Here is an 11,904-nt window from a genome sequence, read left to right as displayed (position 1 = left end):
AAACTAAAGGATTATCTGAATGGGGAATTTGAAAAAAAAATTATTGCAATAATAGGTTGAGTGAAATTTTTCCTAATGTCCTGGAATTTTAACTAAGTCCTAGAAGAGGAAAATATCCTCACATTTTAAAGAAAACACTCAATCAGCCTCCAGGATTTTACAAGTGTCTGCTTCAACTTAATACAACTTAATACAAATCTCCTTTCTGTATTCATTGAGTACAAGGATGGATTGAGAGAAGGTTGAATGATCTTCTTGTGGTGAATGGTTTTCCAGGGAGACAAATGATGATTTCCCATCCCAAAAGCCAAGTGAGAGGAAGTACTCACAAAAACTGAATGGAGAGTCTGAAAGAGGAGTGGGTTGGCATTTCTTGGATTGAGCATCTAACCAGGCATTATATGTGCTCATAATTTTTGTGTGTTAACCTGAACAAATACAGGAGAATTGGAGAGAGGTGAGGAAAGGAGAAAAGGAGTAGCAGTGCAATAGCCTGAAGTTTCATGATTTGCCTTGTCAAGAATTTGTGAAATTCTTGTTGATTGAGTGTTCACCATGAAAGGTAACTAGGCTTAGTCATTTTGTGGAGGATTTCAACAGTAAATGTTGCACAATGGACTATCAATCATAATTTTTGAGGTGAGGTTTAAGAGATTGCTTTTAAGACATACTTGTCATAGCAGAGAATCGTGCAATGAGGAGGTCTTTCAAGGTACTCTGAAGAACCCATATATATATATATATATATATATACACACACACACACACACACACCACACACACACACACACACACACACACATACATACATACACAAAAGACAGTCAGTACTTGAACACCTGCAATATATCTTCCCTGACTATGGCTTCCATGGCCAGGAACAGTGTGTTAGAGAAGTATAAACCAAAACACAACAAGACAAACCGAAGACAAACTTACTCCTTGTTCACCCAGTTTGTTAAGAGACATTTGCCCTTTTCTCCTTCTTCTCTCCACTCAATAGTGGAGTCTCTCTAGAGCCTAGATGATGGATGTAGGTGAGATAATGTACATAAAAAGAAGGACATGCCCTAGCACCTACTCCCAAACCCACAACCCACATGTTAAACCTGCCCTTAGGGAGAAGAAAACTTTGAATTTGTCTTGAGATCGATGGCCAAACACTTGCAAAGTTTTAATAGTTAGAACTGACCAACAAATTATGAGACCTACTCAAGCTGTTGTTAAGAGATAGGAAAGGAGGGGCTTCCCTGGTGGCACAGTGGTTAAGAATCCGCCTGCCAATGCAGGGGACACGGGTTCAAGCCCTGGTCCGGGGAGATCCCACATGCCGTGGAGCAACTAAGCCTGTGTGCCACAACTACTGAGCCTGCGTGCCACAACTGCTGAAGTCCATGTGCCTAGAGCCCGTGCTCCGCAGCAAGGGAAGCCACCGCAATGGGAAGCCCGCGCACCACAACGAAGAGTACCCCCTGCTCACTGCAACTAGAGAAAGCCCATGTGCAGCAATGAAGACCCAACGCAGCCAAAAATAAATAAATTAAATAAATAAATTAAAAAAAAAAAGAGATAGGAAAGGAGATCTGACAGAACATAGCTGAATATAATGATGGGAGAAAATAAATATATTACATATTTTATACCCTAGAATAGTAAGACTCATCAAACTCATTATATAAAACACTATAACAAATAAGAGATGATGAGGAATGATTAGGTAATTGAATTTATGGTTTTCCTTATCAGGGAACAAAGCAAAAGGTAGAATGAAATGTTTACAGAAGATTTCTGAAGCTTACACTTTCCTTGCTTGACTGGAAAGAAGTCCTCTCTGAGGAGTTAATAACCTGGTAAGTGCACTCCTCTCAGATCAAACAGACCTTCATGATAAAAGACATCTTTGTCTCACCTCTGCAAAACCAAGCTGACCAAGATGACAGGATGAAAAAAGAAATATTTGTCTCAAGATATATAAGTCCTGACCCTACAGAGCACAGACTGAAAAAATGACAAAAGTTCAGTCAGTTGCTTTGAATTTGTCCAAAAGATCACTGGAAATGATGGGATTCCTTCTTAATCTTCCTTTTGCTTCACTTAAACCACAGTTACCTCGCTCATGGATTATGGAAACTATGAACACCTAGTCATGCAAGGTAGTTGTGTCTGAGTTTGTGTGTGTGTATTCCTGGAGTGAATTTTTTGATATGGTAATTTTTCATAAACTTTTCATCTTATGGACATTGTTTATCATTGTATTTTACTATATTAACTTGAACAGAACTCATAATATGATTCCTTATGTTTATCTCCAAAGGAACCAAGTCCCCATTATACTAAACAAAATTAAAACAATTTTAGATATTTTGGCTTTTGGAATTTTCTAGATAACAAGGCATTCCTGATATAGTAGCCAATAGCAATAATTTATAAAATCATCCAGTACAGGTTTATATATCCTGACCATGATATGAAAGGATTTCCTGTGGAAGAGATTGCAAATTCCCTCCCATTATAATGAGTACAAAGTTTTAGGGATATCACCTGAATAACCTAATGTCCTTTCTAAAAACCTACCTTCTGCAAATACATTTTATAATTTTTCTACTCTGTAATTTTTTTCCCCCTTTTACTCAATGAACTGTATGTTTACATAAAGTATGAAATTTGTATTTGGCTACCTTGTCTTCCCAGTAAAAAGATAGCTGTTAACATTATTGATCATGATTCTATTTTTCCATTTCACTAAAATACAAATAGTCATTTAGTAACAATATTTATTGACTATGTGTTGCTATATTTATTCACCTCTAAGTAAACATGACAAGTCAATGTGAGCTTGGGAAGTAAATGCTATTGAAGATTTGGCCTTTAAGGTGAGGCTGACTTTCATTTTTCTTATCTATTGAAGTATAGTATTCAGTAATATGTACATTCCTTCTGCTTTTAGTAGCATTTACTGTTTCTCTGTAGCTGGTAGCCAGTACTTTCATTTTAAACAGAATCTCAAATAAGTCCACTGACATTTAAAAACTGTAGACGCATCTAAAACATGGAAATTTAGAATGATTTTTTGGCTTGGGAATTGAAAACATCCAGCAGTAATTAAGGTGTCTTATTTAGTTCTGACCTGATGGTTCTGTTGCTTGTAATTTATCATGTTTAATTCTTGTGGAGGTATCTTAAATAACTCTTCAAAGGTCACTGAAAATATCCCAGGGATTTAAAGGATTCAGTGGATTTTTGCGAAAGGATTCATGTTTAACCTTTAAAATATAAAGTAATATAAATTTGCAAACAACCCTTAGGAATAGCTGATAATTGATCCTTTCAATTTTTTAATCAAATAATAGTGAAAAATAAATGATTACATATACTGAGAACAATTTAGATTGTATATATGTATACGTGTGTATATACATATATAGAATATATGTAAATATACATGTATGTGGACTATATACAAATATATGTAAAATAAAATGCGTACATCTTACAATATGTCTTTTTAGATCTTGTAATAGTTGTGAAAACTCTATTTTTTAGCTCAGTATACTACTTTACTCAAAGGTCTAGATTGTTTTTCATGAATACCTTGTCTAGCCATCACTCTTGAGCAGAGAATTACATTAAGAAGTTTAATAGAAGATTTCATATAAAAGACTTTAAGCTGAAAATTCCCTTTCCTCATAAAATCCAATTCAGTGTTTAAAATGATCCTCTTATTAGGAGTTAGAGAGGAAGTTACCATCCAATTCTAGGCTCACAATGACTACAGAGTTGGTGGTTGTGGTGGAGCCATGTTCTCATCCGCAATGGGTTATTAAAAGCATATTTGAAAATAAAGCAATAAAATTACATATGATAATTGAGAATTCTATTCATAGTAATATAAAACATATTATAATATCTCTTGTTCTTGCTTTGAAAGATACTGAGTTTCTTTGACCCTGGCAAACCAGCTGAGAGATAAGACTTTGCAAAGCCATGATGGTCTACTAGTAATCTCTTGCCACAGATACTGGAGGCTTTGAGCTAGGAATTACCTTTCTGCATTACTATATTCCTGTTCCCCACCCAGTGACCACCAACCCTCCACCACACACACACCTTACAGGTTAAGGAAACATATTCAATTCCAATCATTAACGGGTTGGTGTGGTAAAACAGGCTGAGTTTTGGTGTGTCTTGAATAAGTGCCCAGCATGATCAAGAAGTTCCAAGTTATCCGGAAGTTCAAGGAGTTCCTACATCAAATTGGCAAGTGGAGAGAGAAGAAAGGGCAGAGAGCTGTGACCACATTCCTTTACAGGGCAAGATGGAGGATCTTGTTTCCCATCTTAATAACAAAATCATCTATCAAATACTTAAATTATCTTTAAGGATGCATAACACTTCCTTCATCCAGGAGAAAAAGTCATTATCATTTATCTCAGTAAGCTGATTCATGAACCATATGTGCATTAAAATAGGCAAACAGGTTGTATATGATGGTTAAATATGGCATTTTAATGTTGTATCTATATCTTACTAACACCATTGCTTCTATTACATTTCCAGTGTTTGTGGGACCTAAAGATATTACAGTCTTTGGGAATTTTTTTCCCATCATTCCCTTTCCTCAATTGCTCTGACATCTACTGGACACATGAAGTCTCAGCTGATAGAAAAATAAAAGTATTTTTTTCATTAGTGCTATATTTTTTCTTCCAAATATCTTAGCCCTTCACTTTTTTTTCTTGGCAGAAATAATGTTACTTTTACAACCATGGGACTTCATATGTAGAATTCTTCTCTGTAGCATTTCATTGTATCAATCTTATATAACCTGATAAAGAGTAACTACGGCAGAAACTCTCAGCTACTTTTCTGTATACCTTGAATTTACCCGATAATCTAACTCCTGAATTATTTACTAACTCCTGAATTATTTACCTTAAAAAGGCAAGCCCACATCAAATGATTTGTCTGTTTTTGTGAACACAGAGAAATTAAACTTAGTACTGCTGATGAGCATCATCTGATCGTGAGAAAAAAAAAAATTCTTCAAAACAGCATCTTTCTGAAGAAAGAGTCAAAGACAGGAAGATAAAAATCTGTTTTAAACTTTATATTTAAAACAGTTCTTCACATAGAAGTGTGCCTTATCTCCCACAGGGAAGATAAAGAAGATTAGTATAGCACTGATTTGACATTGAATTAAAAACTGCTCGAAAGAGAGAAACCCAGAAGAACTAAAGGGTTTTTGTTTAAAGTGTCCAGGAAGGAATCTGAATATTAAATATTTAAATTCAAAGAAGAAATTTGAAATAGCAAGAACTAGAAAACAAGTTGAAGGGAGAGGTGATTGTAATAAGTATGATTAAGAACAGAAACAATGAGATTCAAATATAAAGAATTCAAAGAATAAGCAATATAAAACTGCAAAACGTAGGCATCAAAAGACTATGCTGATAGAATGAGAGTATGATTTTATATTACAGACAGGCATGCAATTAATAAGGTTATAGTCTAGTGACTTATTTGTTTAAGCTTTTTTAAGGGGTTATTTTAAAAAGTTTTATTTCTGAAATTGGTCAACATGAAAATGATTGGTGGTTTGAGAGAGTCTAATCAGTTTATTACATGTATTTTCATACTCTAATCATACCAAAAAAAAATATTTTTTTCTTTAAAAATAATTCAGGATTTTAGGTGACCTCCTAATATATAATACTAGTAACATTTTATCTCAATGTCAAAAGGGAGGGCATGCTTATTTGGCTTCATCTATGTGAAAATCATAATTTTGAAATAGGCTTTTCTCAATCTCTCTTCAATCTTCACATGTTCAGTATAAGTTTTCTAATCAATATTTCTCCCTTCTGATTTTTTTTCTGTTAATAGCATTGAATAATTAGAACTTTGACAAACATGCAAATTAGCAATGTTTTATGATCAATAATAAATTTGTTACAGTTCTTTAGACCTTAATAATTTCATAACAATTTCAAATTTATATTCAAGGGTGAGTTTATTAATTTGGAATTCAATTAATATAAGGCAAATATTAAGAACTCTTTAAACTGTATTATTTATTCTATGTCTGGGTACAGTTGATTCCTCTAGTTTATATAAAAAGTAATATAAAAGGCAGGAAATGGAGTAAGACTGCTGAAGTGAAAAGAGAATATATACAAGACCAGACCATAAGAGTGAGTTATACCATACCAGGCATCAAATATTTAATTTTGAAAAAACTGTGGCCAAGGCAAAGTTTCTGGGAGCATGTGATTACTTTAGAAAAGTGTCAAGTTCCTAGCCTTTGGCAAAACATTCAGTGCCCTGAGTTTGCTCTCAAATTGAGTTTTTTCTCTATATATACATGATACCTTGTAGTGGTACCTGCAAGTTATACCCAGTTCACTTGGCTGTGTACGTTTCATTAAATTTAATTTCTGTTGTATTATCTTATATCTCAATTGGTGATAACCTGTATATGAAAATCATTGTACTATCTTAGTTTATATCACTGCCATTCCACGCATCCTTGTGTTACCAGAATTTGTTTTCTGGTTCAATCATTCAGCAAACTTTTATTGAGTCAATACTCTGGAGTAAGATTTTTGCATTGAAAAAAAATATTGATATGGTCTCTAACTTAAAATTAATAAACCCTTCAAAATACAGAGAAATCCATATGCTTCAATCATAGTAACGTGCTTTAAATAATAATTGTGAAAAAGGTTGGACAAATAATACAATTTATGTTGAAAGGACCCTTGAAAACTCAGCTCTGGAACTTTCTTTCACTGTTTATTTGCTTAGCATCCCATGAGAGATGATCAAGAGGATATTCACATTTCTATTTTTAAGAAATTGATTTCATTATAAGGCAAGAAATTTTTGCATGTATTCAAACTCTGCTTATTAACATGTTCCTGCATAAATCTTTAACATTTAAATTGCCCTAGTGTGACTTAAACCACTGTAAGCTAAAATGCTGTTTGAGTTTCATTAATATATAAAACAGATAAGAGAGAGCCAGGGCATAAATATAAGGAGCTGATAAGATTCAGGACAAGTCAGAGAGGCCTAAAATCGGGGTTAACATGTAATGTATCATCCAAATCAGTCACTTTAGAAACTGTAAAAGATACTATTAATAATTACACCAGTACAATAGACATAAAACCTTCCATCACCCACTCCCCCTTGCCATTGACTGTGAGAGTTAAATACAAGATACTATTAAAAGGCTTGGGATTTGGTAGGGGTTTCAATTTTCACAGTATTCTAGAGATGTAAAGCTTGTTTTATCATGTTGTTTTTTATTAATCATCTCTTTGGCCTAATGCTGAATGTTTGCCATTGGTGTAAAAATAGCTTCCCAGTATTTTTCCACATTTGCTGAAACTTGATTCAATTTTCATGCTAATTAAAATGTAATACTTTACCTGAAACCTCACACACACAGACAGACACACACATACCCCTTATACATAATTCTAGGATCATATGTCAAATAAGAACAGTGATAACTATTTATATCAACTAATCTGTTTTCTTTTGTTACTAGCACAGTTGATATCCCATGATGGAAATTATTTGCTTAATGACAGATTAGATTTAAAGCACAAATTTGCCCACTAAACCAGGTGTCTCTGCACCTTACAATATTTCCAAGAAATAGAGAATTAGGTTTGAAAGAGACTGACCACTTAAAGTTACACAACCCAGAGATTAGTGATTTGATCAAAACTGTATCTCACTTGATAATATTTTTTTTAAAAAGTGCATCCTAATGATAGGTAAGGTTTCTTCGTACAACCTCTAGTACCTGTCTTCTCCATCTCCAATCTCTCATTCCCCAAGTGCTTTATCCCCCAAATGTATCATTTTGGATTATTGTGATAATCTTTAATCTCCTAATTGGTTTTCTTCCCTAGAATCTCACAGTCTCCAAATTCACCCTATATCTTTTTACCATAGTCATCTGGATAAAATACAAATTTAATCATGTACCTTGCCTCCCATGTTAATAATTCAAAAGCTCCACGTTGTCTATGGGACAATGAGGTATCTAAATTGCTTAGAGTAACAGGCCAAGGATCCTGTGTCTTGACACCTCTCTGACATTTCTCATTTTCCATACCCCTTCCTCATGGCATTCACTCTTAATTGAATTCACTTTTCTTTCTTCCCAACTGGTCAGCATCTGCTGAGTTACAAAATTCAGTTCAAGCTGGCTTTTTCATAAGTTTTCTGACTCCTTTCATTCCGTTAAATTTAATCACCAACTCCTTTGTGAATCCACTGTACTGTGTATGCATTTCTGTGATATTTTACGCAGGCTATTTTATTTCATACAGGTATCTCAGGATCAATAGGTATAGTTTCATTTTCAATTTCTAACATCTATAATAGTACGTGAAAAAAAGTAATCATTAAATTAAAAAAATGTAAACATTAAATAAATTCTGTTTGATAAGTGAATAAGTGAGTTACCATGGATGAGTAATAAGTCTTTCCCAGTTCTAAAATTCTGTAATTTTCGGTATTTGGACTCTAAGACCATATAGCAGCTAAATTAACTACCTTGTCCACTTCAGATTTTATACTCCCTCCCACTCTTAGTACACTATGCCTCAGCCTATTTAGGCCAGTTAAGTGGAATCCTAAATAGATCTTCTCAAGATCTTTTGGATTAGTTAGTACTGTACAGTACATAGAAGATATCTATCCTTTATTCTAAACCTGGAAATCACATTTCTTTGTTGGAACATTTTTGATCACAGTTTCAATTTCAGTGCTTGTGATTGGTCTGTTCATATTTTCTATTTCTTCCTGATTCAATCTTGGCAGGTTGTGCATTTCTAAGAATTTGTCCATTTCTTCCAGGTTGTCCATTTTATTGGCATAGAGTCACTTATAGTAATCTCTCATGATCTTTTGTATTTCTGCAGTGTCGGTTGTTACTTCTCCTTTTTCATTCTAATTCTATTGATTTGAGTCTTCTCCCTTTTTTTCTTGATGAGTCTGGCTAATGGTTTATCAATTTTGTTTATCTCCTCAAAGAACCAGCTTTTAGTTTTATTGATCTTTGCTATCGTTTCCTTCATTTCTTTTTCATTTATTTCTGATCTGATTTTTATGATTTCTTTCCTTCTGCTAACTTTGGGTTTTTTTTGTTCTTCTTTCGCTAATTGCTTTAGGTGCAAGATTAAGTTGTTTATTCGAGATGTTTCCTGTTTCTTAAGATAGGATTGTATTGCTATAAACTTCCTTCTTAGAACTGCTTTTGCTGCATCCCATAGGTTTTGGGTTGTCGTGTCTCCATTGTCATTTGTTTCTAGGTATTTTTTAATTTCCTCTTTGATTTCTTCAGTGATCACTTCGTTATTAAGTAGTGTATTGTTTAGCCTCCATGTGTTTGTATTTGTTACAGATCTTTTCCTGTAATTGATACCTAGTCTCATAGCGTTGTGGTCGGAAAAGATACTTGATACAATTTCAATTTTCTTAAATTTACCAAGGCTTGATTTGTGACCCAAGATATGATCTATCCTGGAGAATGTTCCATGAGCACTTGAGAAAAATGTGTGTTCTGTTGTTTTTGGATGGAATGTCCTATAAATATCAATTAAGTCAATCTTGTTTAATGTATCATTTAAAGCTTGTGTTTCCTTATTTATTTTCATTTTGGATGATCTGTCCATTGGTGAAAGTGGGGTGTTAAAATCCCCTACTCTGAATGTGTTACTGTCGATTTCCCATTTTATGGCTGTTAGTATTTGCCTTATGTATTGAGGTGCTCCTATGTTGGGTGCATAAATATTTACAATTGTTATATCTTCTTCTTGGATTGATCCCTTGATCATTATGTAGTGGACTTCTTTGTCTTTTCTAACATTCTTTATTTTAAAATCTGTTTTGTCTGATACGAGAATTGCTACTACATCTTTCTTTTGGTTTCCATTTGCATGAAATATCTTTTTCCATCCCCTTACTTTCAGTCTGTATGTGTCTCTAGGTCTGAAGTGGGTCTCTTTTAGACAGCAAATATAAGGGTCTTGTTTTGTATCCATTCAGCTAATCTGTGTCTTTTTGTGGGAGCATTTAGTCCATTTACATTTAAGGTAATTATCAATATGTATGTTCCTATTCCCATTTTCTTAATTGTTTTGGGTTCGTTATTGTAGGTCTTTTCCTTCTCTTGTGTTTCTTGTCTAGAGAAGTTCCTTTAGCAGTTGTTGTAAAGATGGTTTGGTGGTGCTGAACTCTCTCAGCTTTGGCTTGTCTGTAAATGTTTTAATTTTTCCATCAAATCTGAATGAGCTCCTTGCTGGGTAGAGTAATCTTGGTTGCAGGTTTTTCTCCTTCATCACTTTAAATATGTCCTGCCAGTCCCTTCTAGCTTGCAGAGTTTCTGCTGAAAGATCAGCTGTTAACCTTATGGGGATTCCCTTGTGTGTTATTTGTTGTTTTTTCCTTGCTGCTTTTAATAAGTTTTCTTTGTATTTAATTTTTGACAGTTTGATTAATATGTGTCTTGGCGTATTTCTCCTTGGATTTATCCTGTATGGGACTCTCTGTGCTTCCTGGACTTGATTAACTATTTCCTTTCCCATATTAGGGAAGTTTTCAACTATGATCTCTTCATATATTTTCTCAGTCCCTTTCTTTTTCTCTTCTTCTTCTTCTGGAACCCCTATAATTCGACTGTTGGTGCGTTTAATGTTGTCCCAGAGGTCTCTGAGACTGTCCTCAGTTCTTTTCATTCTTTTTTTTTTTTTTTATTCTGCTCTGCAGTAGTTATTTCCACTATTTTATCTTCCAGGTCACTTATCCATTCGTCTGCCTCAGTTATTCTGCTATTGATCCCATCTAGAGTATTTTTAATTTCATTTATTGTGTTGTTCATCCCTGTTTGTTTCATCTTTAGTTCTTCTAGGTCCTTGATAAATGTTTCTTGCATTTTGTCTATTCTATTTCCAAGATTTCGGATCATCTTTACTATCATTATTCTGAATTCTTTTTCAGGTAGACTGCGTATTTCCTCTTCATTTGTTAGGTCTGGTGGGTTTTTATCTTGCTCCTTCATCTGCTGTGTGTTTTTCTGTCTTCTCATTTTGCTTATCTTACTGTGTTTGGGGTCTCCTTTTTGCAGGTTGCAGGTTCGTAGTTCCCGCTGTTTTTGTTGTCTGTCCCCAGTGGCTAAGGTGGGTTCAGTGGGTTGTGTAGGCTTCGTGGTGGAGGGGACTAGTGCCTGTGTTCTGGTGGATGAGGCTGGATCTTGTCTTTCTAGTGGGCAGGTCCACGTTTTGTGGTGTGTTTTGGGGTGTCTGTGGCCTTATTATGATTTTAGGCAGCCTCTCTACTAATGGGTGGGGTTGTGTTCCTGTCTTGCTAGTTGTTTGGCATAGGATGTCCAGCAATGTAGCTTGCTGGTCGTTGAGTGAAGCTGGGTGCTGGTTTTGAGATGGAGATCTCTGGGAGATTTTTGCCGTTTGATATTATGTGGAACTGAGAGGTCTTTTGTGAACCAGTGTCCTGACGTTGTCTCTCCCACCTCAGAGGCACAGCACTGACTCCTGACTGCAGCACCAAGAGCCTTTCATCCACACGGCTCAGAATAAAAGGGAGAAAAAGTAGAAAGAAAGAATTAGTAGAAGAAAGAAAGAAAGAAAGGAAGGAGGGAGGGAGGGAGGGAGGGAGGAAGGAGGGAAGCAATGAAAAAAGAAAGAAAGATAAAGTAAAATAAAATAAAGTAAGATAAAATACAATAAATTTATTAAAATTAAAATTAATTATTAAAAAAAAATAAAACAAACAAAAAAAAAACGGACGGATAGAACCCTAGGACAAATGGTGGAAACAAAGCTATACAGACAAAATCTCACACAGAAGCATACACATACACATTCA

This window comes from Pseudorca crassidens, chromosome 7 (genome assembly GCF_039906515.1).
Source record: "Pseudorca crassidens isolate mPseCra1 chromosome 7, mPseCra1.hap1, whole genome shotgun sequence".
Lineage (NCBI taxonomy): Eukaryota > Metazoa > Chordata > Mammalia > Artiodactyla > Delphinidae > Pseudorca > Pseudorca crassidens.
This window is presented reverse-complemented; position numbering follows the sequence as displayed.